The 13,398-nt window shown below is 38.6% G+C and overlaps 1 protein-coding gene across 16 annotated transcripts in view; it reads left to right on the top strand.

Moving 5' to 3' along the window:
• ATP2B2 (ATPase plasma membrane Ca2+ transporting 2) overlaps nt 1-13,398 on the top strand; it is a 303,612-nt gene that overhangs the window by 98,794 nt on the left and 191,420 nt on the right. For all 16 annotated transcript variants that reach the window (XM_072347778.1, XM_072347814.1, XM_072347821.1 and 13 more), the window contains one exon: nt 2,159-2,251. The gene's annotated coding sequence lies outside the window, so the exon portion shown is untranslated. The remainder of the gene's footprint in view (nt 1-2,158; nt 2,252-13,398) is intronic.

Raw genomic sequence — 13,398 nt, 5'->3', positions numbered from 1 at the left:
ACCCACATTTGGATTAAAATGACAAAGTAAAATATACTGTATGTAAGATTAAGATCATTAAACTGGGATCATCTTAAAAGTAGCTGTTGTATCTCTTGGTTTGCAGGTAATTAGGGTATAACATGAGGAATTAAAAAATAATAGAACAATTTGCTGATTACAGGTGTATTTTGTGTATTTTTTTTTTTCTTGTAGCAAGCTAATTTTATTGTCTATATTTGTTGAGTTATATTTTCATGTATCTGTGTGGTCACAGAATATTTTAGGTCCTTTCAGAAAGGTAAAATTGGTCTCGGGGACAGTAAGAGCAGGAGGAAAATGGTCAAAAGATGAAGCTCCTTACAGAAGTACGGCTTGTGGTTGCAATTCCCTATTTCATCTAATAGGAATTCTGTGTTGAGTTTAACTAACGTAATTGTAAGTAAATTGGCTACACAAAGTGTGAAGAAGCAATTTTAAAACACTTTGTCTTATGGAGCCGTGCGAGGAGGATTTAAGCACTTGGCTGAGTCCTCACAAAGCATTTGTTCCCTAGATAGGGGTTCTTGGAGCAGCGCTTACAGAGTGCATTACCGGAATGGTGCCGTTGTATTTAGATCTTTATTTTGCAATCTTGCCACCTGGTGGTGTACTCTGGCAGTAAGGGCTTGGCTGGAAACCTGTCCTAATAGTTGTATGCTTTGGTAGGCAAAAACTTTTACGTCTGGGTTATAATGAAGTTCTTGGATTTTAGCATGCACATTCAGTGTGTTCTTTCATTTCAGCTCTTTCCATCTTTGTTACTGTAATGACAAATTGGTTTCTGAAAATTGCTGAGAAAAGGGACAAAGCACTTACTGGAAAACTTCATTGTGCACAAAACCAAAGGAGTTATTTTGAGTTAAAAAATTACTAAAATATGCATGCAGATATTTATCTCAAGGGTATCTCTTAGTATATTTAAACTCAGGGGCAGAGCTCTGGGGAAGCTCACTCTGAGCTGTTAATCCAAGGAGAAGCAGGTGTGGTGTTAATGGTGTTCTGTGGGGAAATCTTTGTGGATAATAAAAGATGTTCCATGTAGAGTTCAAAGGGCGTTAACAACCCCGTGTTTGCAAATGGAATGTTTTTAAACCTGTCTTTATGGTGTGATGTCGAAATGTTTGCATACAGAACACTCATGTCCAGCAGGACCTCTTCCTTGCAGAATGCTGCCTGTGATGTTAATATGCCTTCTTGAGTTTCTGTTTGCGAGTCAGAATGTCATTCATTCAAAATGACTTCAACATATAGGTGAAAAGGTCTCTGAGCTACACGCTTCCAGGTTCTTATGTCCTGCAAAGTAAACTAGGAGACTCTCCCTCCCCTCTGTTCCCTGCTGCCCAGCTCTTCTGCTCTCACATCTCACGCATGCAGACAGCCCTTGTCAGATGTGCATGGAGTCCCCTATGTTCTGGCAGCCTGCAGCCAGCCTGTCATCCTCTGCAGCTGCTCCCCTGTATCATCTCATGCCACACACACAAAAAATTTCTTTTGCATTTTCTCTTCCTGTCTCTCTCACATACAGGGCAGAGCAGCAGACTCTGAAGCTTATGTGATGAGTGCTGTCTGTTTTTCTTACTGTTTGCCTTTTTCTTCTCATCTGTTTCTTGGCTTTCAGCTTCCCTTCCCACTCTCAGCCCTTTATCCTTGTCCTCCTGGTTAACGTTCTGCATTTGCCCTGTGAATGCTGACTGTTAATCTCAAAGGGTAGCTGTTCTGGAGCAGCTGTGCAGCTTGACATGCTGCAGGTTCAGGCTTGGCTTTTTCAATATGCTATCTATTTTTGAAAATGATGAAAATACAACAAGTTGAAAGTCTTCAAAGGATTGTGTGCACCAAAATACTGCTTATTTATGTATACGAGTCTAAGGAAACAGTGCTGATTGTTGGCTAAGATTGAGAGATAGTTGGGGCTGAAGCTTCTGTGCTCTTCAGGTAGACTGTTGGTCACTGAACTTTTTTAATCATATTATTCTACTGGGTTATGTCTGTAACTATTTATGACACGGGATGTTTGCTTTAGTTCAGTTTGTCCTTTAAATCTGCCCTCTTGTTTGTTTCAATAATTCGCTTAATTCTCTGAGGTTTGTCAAGTCTAATTACCTCTTTTTCTTTCTTTTTCTGTTTTGAAATCAAGACTGATTGATCAACTCAAGAAAAGACCCAGCTGGTTTCGTGACTTGGAGCCCAGTTTGCGACGCGCTCTTGCATTTTTCAAGACGACAGTACTGTACGTAGTTTTCCTTTCTCCAAAAATTCAAACGTAACTTGTAATGTAATAGAAAGCCTTGAGAATTGCAAAAGAAAACTCCCAAAGAGTTTAACTGATACCCATAAATAAGCTTGTGGTTTTCAGTTTAATGTCACCAGCCAAGGAAGTAGAAGTGCTCTGTTTGCTTTACGGTTGTACCGATCAGAGATTCCTTTCACGTAACAATAGTATTTCAGGATTTCAGATCATCTAAGGAGAGCTTCCCTTATTTTGCAAGATCAATCTACTTTCTCTTTACACTGCGTTGTGTAAAGTGTGGGATTAGTGACTGTGACAAATGTATTGCAGCACTTGACTGCATTGAAGATGGATTATGTAATGGCCACTGCTGAAATGAAACGCAAGGCTGGGAATGTAAAGCAAGTGCAGGGAATGCAGTGCCACTTAATGACACCTACACCACTGTAGCTCCAATAGAGCTTGTTTCCTCACCCTCTTCTCTCTTGGCACCCCAAGACTTTGGATTAAGTAATGGTTCCTCTCTACTTAATTTAGACAGTATTTTTCCACACTGAAAATTTTGTTCTTTATAAAAATGCATCTTCTTAACTGCAAAAGAAAACTGCTCAGGTAAAGTGTTGGCCTCATAGTCAATAATTCAAATGTCAGAAGACATAAATGAGAGTCAGGAAGTGTGGGGTTGAATGAGTTTTATACATATGTTAAAATGAAGCTACCCGGCTTGCGCTGAAGAGATAAATGTTCCATAATTTTCTAAGTGAAAGGAGAAGGCAAGTATTTTTTCTGGAATTTCTGTTGAACAATAAATGGTTGTAATATATTATAGAAAAGGGGAAATAGCACTTGCTATCTACTAAATGAAGACTTGGCTTATGAGATAGTAGAATGATTAAAGAAAAAATAATAAGCATTGACTCCTTAATAGAGTTTTATATGGCAAAATATAAGATGACTTTCAGTGTTGATAATTACAAGATCTCTGAACAAATTTGCTTTATGACTACAGTGAAGATATTTCCATTGTGGCTGTGAGATTGATAAGCATGTTGATAGGAGGAAAAGAAAGACAATAACATTTGCTGTTTGTCTAATGCATAAACATAGGAAACTTAGAATACCCCATCTCGCTATCCTGCTGTAGTTCTGAGTATCTTTCACTGTCTTTAGAACACTTCTTCCACTCAGGGATGTGCAGAAGTGGATTTAAAGTTGATATATGTTTGTTAAGGGAGATCCTTTAGGCTACTGTGTTGTTTCTATACTTATTAGAAATTAACTGCCAGTTCTAATTGAAAATGAAGAAGCTGGAGAAATGGCTTCATCTTGGGCTTTATGTGCAAGGCACTGGGGAAGTGAATGGCATGCTTGTCTGTTCAAGAAATTATCACGTCCTTTTGCTTTTGTAACTTACTCTGTCTACCGTTGGAGGAAAAAAAACAGCAAAACATGTTATTCCTACTGTTATTTTACTATATTCAGCATAGTGGTGATGGGCACACATTGTACGTCAGCTCACCCCTAGTGATCCTGTATGTGCCAACAAAATTACTTTCTTAGGTTTGATGTCAGAGAGTCCTGTCCATCTGTTTCTGTGTTACTTTTCCTGCGAGCACGTCCTGTCTTTTTAAGGGGAAGAGGAATATATTGTTTTCTTTCAGTTTTTAGATGCCAATGTGGTGTCATTGATTCAGAATGTGCAAATGTAGAGCATTTATTATTTTAAGTCAATTACATTTTATAGTCATACCATTAAGGCTTTATTTCAAATCTGTTATTTTTAGAGGTCTGTAGTGGTAATTGCAACATAACTATATTCAGTAAGAGGATAACAGAAGTGAGTTTCTGGTTCTGTTACAGGGCTTCTGCTCAGTAAACCTACAGACTTCTGCTCGGTAAACTTGCAGCAGTTGGGGTCACATACCCACATATATTCCTTTTCTGGGTAAATCTTCTGGGGAGGAGCTGCAAATGGCCGGGTTCTGTTGACCTGGAAGCAATGGTTGTTAATACGAGAAATTGCTTGCAGTCAGTTAATAGACACCATCGATATAAAAAAAAAATGTGGAATTCACATCTGCTATTTGTTGCATTCTATTTTTTTTCTTGGCAGGCTTTTTCATCCTACAGATTTTATAAGTATATTACTGGATTTCCACTGAATTCTGTCTCTTGCTGGAGCTCTCACAGCCCAGGTTAATGCGTTTTACTCGTTTCCCTTCTGTACAAAGCATTTCCTTAATGTGACACCACAGAGCACTGAGTACAATTCAAATGCTAATACGTAGAAGCTAAATGTCACAAAGGAGATGTGTTAACGTTTGTCTTTATTCACTGTTTCAAATGCTATGTGCCAAATCTTGCTTGACACATATAACATACTGCATTTACCCCTTAAAGGCAGGGTAAATGTCTTTCTGAAGATAAAAAAAAATAAAAATGGCTTTTTTGCATTTTTTAATTCTTTTGATCTTACAGATGAGCGAATATTTCCTTTCCTGACCCTGCCTGAGCCCACTTTGCCAATTCATCTGCTTTCTCACTGATTCCTGTGTTAAATTGCCCTTTTTCAGGGAGAAACTGCCAAGCAAATGCATCCCGCAGAGACAAGAAACCAGCCCCCTCACACCCCCAGCTGGTTTTATTAAGGCACGGGAGTTTCTCCTCTGTGACTTTGGTGCTCTTTGTCAGCCTGCCCAGTAAGTTTAGCTCCTGGTTGAGGTCAGGCTTAGCTCTTTTTAAACAAAACCGCAGTTCGCTCATTTCTTGTTACTATTAGAATCTACATTTGCTGACGTATCTTATTAATCTGCTTCAAATGTTGTGTGTGTTTTGCCTGCTATTATCCATGGCTGATAGAGTTCCATCCACTTCATTCAGTTGTGCAAAGTAGAAAAATTCTCAATTTGCTTTCAGTCTGATCTAATCATCTTCTATTGAAGGCCTATCAATTTTTTCCCTGGAGAGTTCATCAAAGCCAGTAATATTACTATCATTCTTGAACGCTTTTTTTGGACCTTGCCTATTTCTGCAGGCTTGTGTCATCCACTGCACTTCCCATGTCTCTTTGCCTGAGGTGGCAGAAAGCAGAAGGACTGGGAGGGCAGCAGGGCCATGCTTGCCTGTGTTGGGCTCCTCATATCTATGCACCTTGCTGCCTCTGCAACACCCTGAGGTACAGGCTTGATGTTTCAGGTTCTCAATCGTGTCCTTGTCACTGTGTGTTCTGGTGGGCCGAGTGACTTATTCTTAGGCCTGGTTTGAGATTTCTCAGTAATCTTCCTCTGCAGATGTCAGTGCTTCAGTACTGAGTGAAGTGATGCTTTGCTTTTTATGTATGCAAGCTACACACGGTCTGCCTCCAGCTACTTAAGCTTACAAAATGTTTCAGAGTATGTTTCCATGCGAGGTCTTACAGAAAATGCAAGCTTATTACTTACTGCTTTTCCTTGATTCTTGTAAAAGATTTTTGGAGAGTGCTCTGAGGTTTTTTTTTGGTCCTATCACTACTTCTCCTTTGTGCTTATATTAATTTTCTTTCTTTGCTTTGAGCCCTGTAACACTTGTTATCAGAAGCTGCAATTTCCTGCCACCTGTGGTGGAATGTATTTCTTCATCATGAGCTTTTTGCTGCTTTCTCAAGTTTTAGTTTTGATTAGCTGCTATGGAATATCTACATATCATTTGCGTGTCCTGCAAAGCTTAATCATCTGATAGCTGTGCAAATTGCTGCCTCTAGCTGATTTTACCTCGGCCCAAATCGCTCTATGCCAGATCCTGGTACCAGCACTGAGCTGATATGAAGTTAAGTGCGACAGAATGTATTGGAAAACTTTTTCATGTATTTTTTAATTCCCTGGGAATGAAAGAGCACTGCAAATGCTAAGGAGCAGTTCAGAGTGATTTGTCTGAATGGAGGTGGAATTTAGAAAAGATTACAGCTTTTTATTCAGAATGTGATAAACATTTTCTTAATGTCATTTTCTGCACCTTTTTATTTAGAACCTTTGAGATTTTAAGACGAATGTAAGCAGAGATTTACCACTACCTGTTAAATTTTCATAGAAACAGACTACAGATCAGAAGAGAACCATGAATTGCACTAACCGTTGCCTCATAAATGCAAATATTTATTTTACCCTTGTCCTATAAATGATTTTTTCCACCTCCAATTTAAAAATAGAATTGTCTTTGTATCACAGGGGCAGCTTTCCAGCACCTCATCTGTATTAACTAGTTTCTTTTCTCCATCAGTATCATCTGGAACAGGAATTAGGACCATGGAAATATTAGTGTGATAAGAAGCAACATGTGTGTATATGGGAGGCACTTGTAAATCGTACTGGATTTCCAGCATCAAAAAAAAAAAAAAAAAAAGAACTTAGCAACAGCAGATGTATGGCTTGAAAACTGTAGGAGGAGAGAAAAGAAATGGATTTGATTCTCTGTGCTGAATTCTGCTGCAGCAGCTGGCATGAGCAATGCACTGGAGATGAGCTGGTACCACAGGTAAAACTGCTGCTGTCTGGCATCCAGTAATTCAGCTGGTATTTGTGAGTGAGCTTACCAGCAAGTAATGGTATTTAAAAAAAACAAAGAGAATGAAGAATAACTTCCTATTTGTTCTTTATTTTCTTTGTTACTCCTTCTAGTCAAACCCTTGCCCCTGAGGTGTAAATTGCAGCTTGAAGGGAAAAGAGTTCACATAGACATTATAAACTGCTCCTGCTAGGTGTTTCTGGAAGAGTCCTTGGCAGTACTCAAAAGGCTGTAAGAATGATCTTGATGGAAGGGCCCCTTCTTCTCCCTGTAATCTTTGTCACGTTCTGGCATGCCAGCCTTACTCCCATGAGCTGGGGCTACTCCCTTGCTTTTAGTATTTTTTATTTATTAATTTTTGTCAAACCTCATTCTGAGAAATTCTTCCTTTTCCCACCATCCCGCAGGTCCCCAGAGACGTGGCACACAGCCTTGCTGGAGTAGCATGATTCACTCCTGTAAATGTCTCTGTCAGCCTTGCTTGAGAAACTGTACTGAAATGGAAATGAAATCTGTGCCCAACGGGCATAGACGTAACTTTCAACAACTAAACTCTTTCTTCTGTTTCCTCCCTTCCTTCTTTTAGCGTGCACACATTTCTACTTGTCAGTGTGCTTTATGGATGAAATAAAAATAAAGCTGTGCAAGGTGGTGTGATTGTGGGTGGTGCTGGATCTTCATTTTTCTCATAAGCTTTTCTCCAAATCCTATGAAGCAGCATTTCTGAAAATAAGCAAATAATTATATCCAGTTTCCTTTCCTTAGGGAAGGACTTTGAGTAGCAAGAGAACTTCTTGTTCCTGTAACCAGTTCACAATAGACTTTCTGGGGTGGTATTTGCATTTGAACCAGAGTTTGTGATAATCCTGAGTGGCTCATCAATGGTCAGCAGAGAACCACTGGAATTTGAAGGGTGATTTAACAGAGTTTGGTTGGTGGATTGTGTAGGTTAGTGGGATTGTCTTTAAGCAGAGAATGGCTTGTGGTTGCTGAAGACTGTGCTAAATGAGCAGTTAAGGACATCACTGCAGAAGGAGGCATGTATATGTCCAGGCTAATGGTCATGGAAGCGTATGCAGTGACTTGTTTTATGTAGCTGCAGCATAGTTGTTTTACTAAGCATTTTAGTATAGAATTAAGGGATAGCAAATTGACATTTACAAACGCTAAAGTGAAGGAGATTGCAATAGTTGAGACAAGATTATTAAGGGTAAGAGAATTTTCTGTCATGGCTTCATGGAATTTGAATTAATGTTTAGGAAATACACACTAGTAAAATCAAAAGTTAAGGAAAAGGAGAAGGGAGAGGAAAAAAAAAAAAAGCTCTGCAAACCTAAAGAATCATTTTATTGCAATTTGTAAGTGAAAGAAGAATGGCAGGAATAGAACGTTCTCTGAAATGGTGATAAACATTCAGAATATTGAGCACATAAAATGAACTTTGTGCTTCTTCCTTCTTTTTTTTTTTTTTTCCCCCACACATGCATACCTGTGAATACACATGGGCATTTATGTGCCTATTCATTTGTGCACTAATGTGGTTCATCAGCAGCTGAGGTCCAGTAAGATTGAAAACTTGCTTAAGAAAAGCTCGAGTTGTCTTCCATCTGGAGTCTCATTTTAATCCTGTGATTTGCTGCATAAGTCATGACCCTTGGGGTAGCGCTTCCTTTTTTTCTTCCTAAACTTTGTTTGCTTCAAGGCTTTCATTAATTCTGTTTTCAAATTTGAATAAAATAGGTAATATTCATACTATACATTAAAGAATATTTTAAATATATATTTTAAGTTGTTTTGTGTTTACGTAATGCTGTATTTTGTTATAAGGCATTTCCAAAGTTTTTGCACTAGCAGTTTGATCCTTGTTACAAGAAGTTGGAAGCTGCTCTGGATGATTCATTTAGAACTGCTATTTTGGTGGTGCACACATCGTCTTAGATACAGCTTTACATAAAACGGATGGGAAAATGCTGGTTTATATACCTCCTCCACCTATCTATTTAAATGAAAATCCATAAAACTTGATCAGGGGGTCTGTCATTCGGATTTATTTAGAAAGAGCATACTTTGAACATACAGTAGGGAAAAGTGAGGAGAGAGCTCAGGAGTGTGAATGGTGATCAGCTAACTGTGAAATGGAGGAAATGCTGTGGATTGTGACAGAACTCACCCTTGGCTTTAAGCCCCGGTTGTTTGCCGTGTCTGAAGAGAAAATAATCCATACCTGCTAAAACAAAAATAAAGATAATGCAGCAAGGCAGAAGATAAGATCTGCTTATGCTCTCACGCTTCTTAGGGGAAGAAGTGGGAAAAAACGTAAGGGGCAGATTTTTCCTTTGTGTTCATGATGGAAGGCTTTGTGGGGCTGAGATTCCAGAGAAGTCAATCAGAAAAGCTGGACGTGTTAGAAAATGGGACTTTGTATGGAAATGTACATCTTGCACTGGTTAGCAGCCTTTTTTGTTACTGTGGGCATTATCTGCAAATGGAAGTCCTGTGTAAAACTTCAGTGTCACAATGAAATCAAGTGATGATAATAGATAACTCTAAAATACATGAACACAGCCCTAAAATTAAGATGCATTTTTCCTTTGATACGTATTCCAAATTAAGTAGTATGTTTATATATATATATTTCAGCTTTGAATGAAAAGTGAATGTTGTTCCTCATTGGTTATCAGGAAATAATCCAAATTTCTCAATGCAGGAAGAAGTGATGTCCAAAAAATATTATTTCAGTAGGCAATTCATTGGCTTTTTCATTCAGACTATGAACGTTACGTATTAAGGGTTTACTTTTATCTCTCTAGAAGTCTGTTTTTCTGTTCACTTATAGTCTGTGAATGCAGTTCAGTATGGGCAGAAATCCTGGTGAAGTACATGAAGTAAATGCATTTGTACAGTTTGACCAGTCAGTTATGAATATTCACTTGTTTGTGAACAGATGGTAGCTCCAGTTCTGTGCAGAAATATTGTCACAAGTACTTCCTTTAGTACTTTTTGTATTCCAGTTATTTTCACAGTTGTTCTTCCATTCAAGACATATTTGTTGTAGTAAATATGTATTCTGACAAAATATTTAAAGGTGAACAAAGAGGGAGGGAGCTCAGAGAAGCGAACAACTCCTTTTCTTTGTGCTGTGAAGGTGGCTGATGTACTCAGCGTGCTCCTGTGTTTTGAATATGGATACATACAGCCTAAATGGGTGAAAGAAGGTTTGGATTTAGGAAAAAAGCTCTTTCCAACATTCAAGTTTTGTAATTTTTTTGTCTTTTATTAGAGCAACTTTTACATTCATATTCAAAAATATAATAAAGTTATCCTAGAAGAAGTTCTTAATATTTTATGCCAAGTGTTTTATGGAGAGAACTCCGGTTGCAAAATACCTTTATCTTTTACTGCAGCTGATTTGAAAGAGCAAGAGGTCAGAAATCTTCAGAAGTGTTGCTGAAGTCTGTATGTTGGCACAGAGCATTTTAGAAAGACTGTTTGGGACTCTGTAGAAGATGCATTTCTCTTTTCATTTCAGTTTTGTACCTGGAAAGGATTAGTGGATATTCATTTGAGTCGATGGTCAAATAGGAAGTATCTTTAGAATGTAAGATGCGTATCAGGAAGTACTTTCACTCAGGTGAATATGGTATAAGAAAGCCTTTATATGGTTCCAATATTTTATGAGAGTGATGTGGGGAAAAATTAGCAAATTTCCTTTTCTCTGCTGCACCAAGTTTATGTTATATTTACCAGTAGATTTTAGTGCAAGGTTATTGGTGGCCTTGTTTTCTGCTGAAAAGATAATCGTAAAAGCAAAGTTTCTTTTAAAGAAGGGAATACTTTCCTAGAAAGTAATAGTTAGGCATTGATTTACTTACTCGTTCTTTGTCACCTATTGATTTTGCAGAGGTGTTCTCTATTGATTATGGCCTTGCAAAATGACAGATAACTTTTAGTATTTCAGGAATTGGTGCTGGCTTTTACTCAGTCTTGTATTTTGTGATACACGCATACATACATGGTATTTTTTCATACCTTTAAAACATTTGAAGCATTTACCTTTGAATAATCTCAGCTATGATGCAGGGGAAACTTTGAAGCTCATCCATCTTCCTACTGTTGCTTAGAGTAGTTCTTGTGTTTATCCTGCATGAGGGAGGAAACTGGGGAATCCGAGCATCCCCACTGCTGAGGAGGAACAAAGCAGGTTTCGCAGAAAGGTGGTGTTGCCTGGCTGCAAGATACACCTGGAATTAGAGAATGAGCCAAGTCACAAGAGCAGACCCACAGTGCAGCCTCCTGCATTGCCTTAACCCAGGTGAACAGCCTTACTGCTGCAGGGCTGTGAGATGCAGTTGTGGGCAGGTACTGGCAGAACCAGGGCAGTCTGCTCCTTCCAAAGCAGCCACTTCAGCTCCCCGGGATGAAATAACCGTGCTGCTGTTTAACCATTTAGGTTTCTAAACACCTGTGGGCATTTCTTTGGCTTTTGGGAAAGTGTTTCCCTATCGCTGATATTAGTGTAGCAATTTTAAATTGGGATTCTTTGAAATAGGATTCAGGGAAACTTTTTAACAGCCTTGTTGGGAAACACGGCAGTGTTTGCAGCCAACCTGTTTTTAACTTTTCTTCTTGCTTTTTGAAACCAATCTAAACAGTGCTTATAAACATGTGATACAAAACACATGGCGCTGAGAAGAAATATTAATAATGACTGGGAGCATATGGCTCTATCAGTAGTACTAAATAAAAGATATTGAGATAATATTTGCCAAATAACTGACCAGAAAAACAGGTCTGTAACTTCCGAGAGACACAGAAAATTTACTTTTTGACACCTGTATAAACCATAGAGTTTTCTGGGCTGATTTTTGTTTGACCTATGTGCACTCCACGTAGATTTCTTTACTGGGACATTACAGTTCATTATAATGGCTTGAATTTGGAGAGACACTGTGGTCAGTTAAGAATCACTGTCAATAGAATAATTACCTCCTTGTGGAAGATAATTATTTACCTTGTCATGTCTGCAAGGCTTGGTGGGATTGATGTGGACAAGAGCATGTCCATCAGACTGCTGCTCCATCACAACACCAGCTGAGGTAAAAGCCTTTGTGGTTTCAAGTCCGATCTAGTCATGCTCTCAGTTCTGCCTTGCACTCAGCTTTAAGCTGCTGTGAGTCCTTTCTGGGGGCACATGATCTCTACAAATAATGAGATGGGCATAGGCTGCAACTCCAGCTCTAGGATGGAAGGGGCCTCTGAGCCACACAGAACTGACTGAGATTGGATGGAAAGTGCTGGGATGCTGGGGCCTGAGGGGTTGTTCCTCAATAGCCTATCCAAAGTTAAAAAAACAGAATCAGAAGTTTCAGGTTGTTTGGGTCTTACTATTTGGAGGAGATTTGCTTTCTTTCCAGGGACAGCAAACATACCATTAGATTGTATGTAATTTTAACACCAGCATCTGTACAGCTCTGTGCATAGTAGTTGCGCAGAGGTTAACTTTGTGATTCTTATGTGGCCACCTCTAATACGATAATTACTTTTGGCACCTTTGTGCCTAGGCCTAATTCATCTTGCAAAGATAAGGTAATCATTTACTACTTAACCTCATTCTTCATGTGCCAAATAACTCAGTAGTACAATAAAAATTTAGACATCCAAGTTGGGAGTAAAGAATGGAGGCCAGTATCCTGGGAAAAAAACGCAACAATATTTGAACAGTAAAATAAGCAGGATCATAGGAAATTTCTACCTCAAAACAAGTGCTGCTTTAGCAAAGAGCCTCGTGTTAGTATTTTTACTTGGCAAACCTCAAGCTGAGATTTGCTATGGGGAAATACACAATTCTCCAGCAAACATTTGTAGATTTCAAAAGAGGACATGGTTCAGATAGTATTGCTGCACCATCAGTGGCATTTATGGTAGGCTGTACAAAGTTGCATGCTCCTAGTTAATTTTTAGTTTTGTACTATAGCTTAGGCACACTTTGTGCAAATATGTTTTGGTCCAGACTTGGGGGCTGGGGGGGCGGAAAAGACTGGGATGTTTTTTAGTGTATTGAGAGTATGGATGGTTCAAGATAGTGAGTTTAGTGCATGTGTAAAAGGGTGAAAGATAATGTTATCTCCATTTGAAGTGGAGACCTAAAGTGTAGTCACGGCTATGTTGATGGTTTCTCCTTATTTCATGTGTGTGTGAGTTATGTTTACAGCTGCACAACTGTTTGTGTATAAATAAAGTTATTGCAGCTTTCTTACCCTGTTAGGATGGTTTTATCATAATTATGACTTATGGGGAGCTGGGGAATGTTCATATAGTTGTGATTCATTTAAAATTTGTTTCTTGTGTGTTTGTGTGTTCTTTCATACTATTTTTAATTTAATAGCTGAGGTTTCCAGTCCTGGAGAATTGAAGAAAGGTAAAAATATACCTTTTTTTCTGCTTTCTGGACATCAAACTGGGATGATGCCGTTTTTCACTGTGGATATGTGAACAACTGTAGAGTCACTTCAGAGTTAATTATATTGTGGCTCTCGTGTGGTGTGATAGAATTAAAATCATGAATTAATCGCTTCATTGGACTTTCACTCCTATTACAGAAAAGTTTC

The sequence above is a fragment of the Excalfactoria chinensis genome, chromosome 12 (genome assembly GCF_039878825.1).
Source record: "Excalfactoria chinensis isolate bCotChi1 chromosome 12, bCotChi1.hap2, whole genome shotgun sequence".
Taxonomy (NCBI): domain Eukaryota; kingdom Metazoa; phylum Chordata; class Aves; order Galliformes; family Phasianidae; genus Excalfactoria; species Excalfactoria chinensis.
Note: the sequence above shows the minus strand (reverse complement) of the source record. Positions and strands in the feature narration are given on the sequence as shown.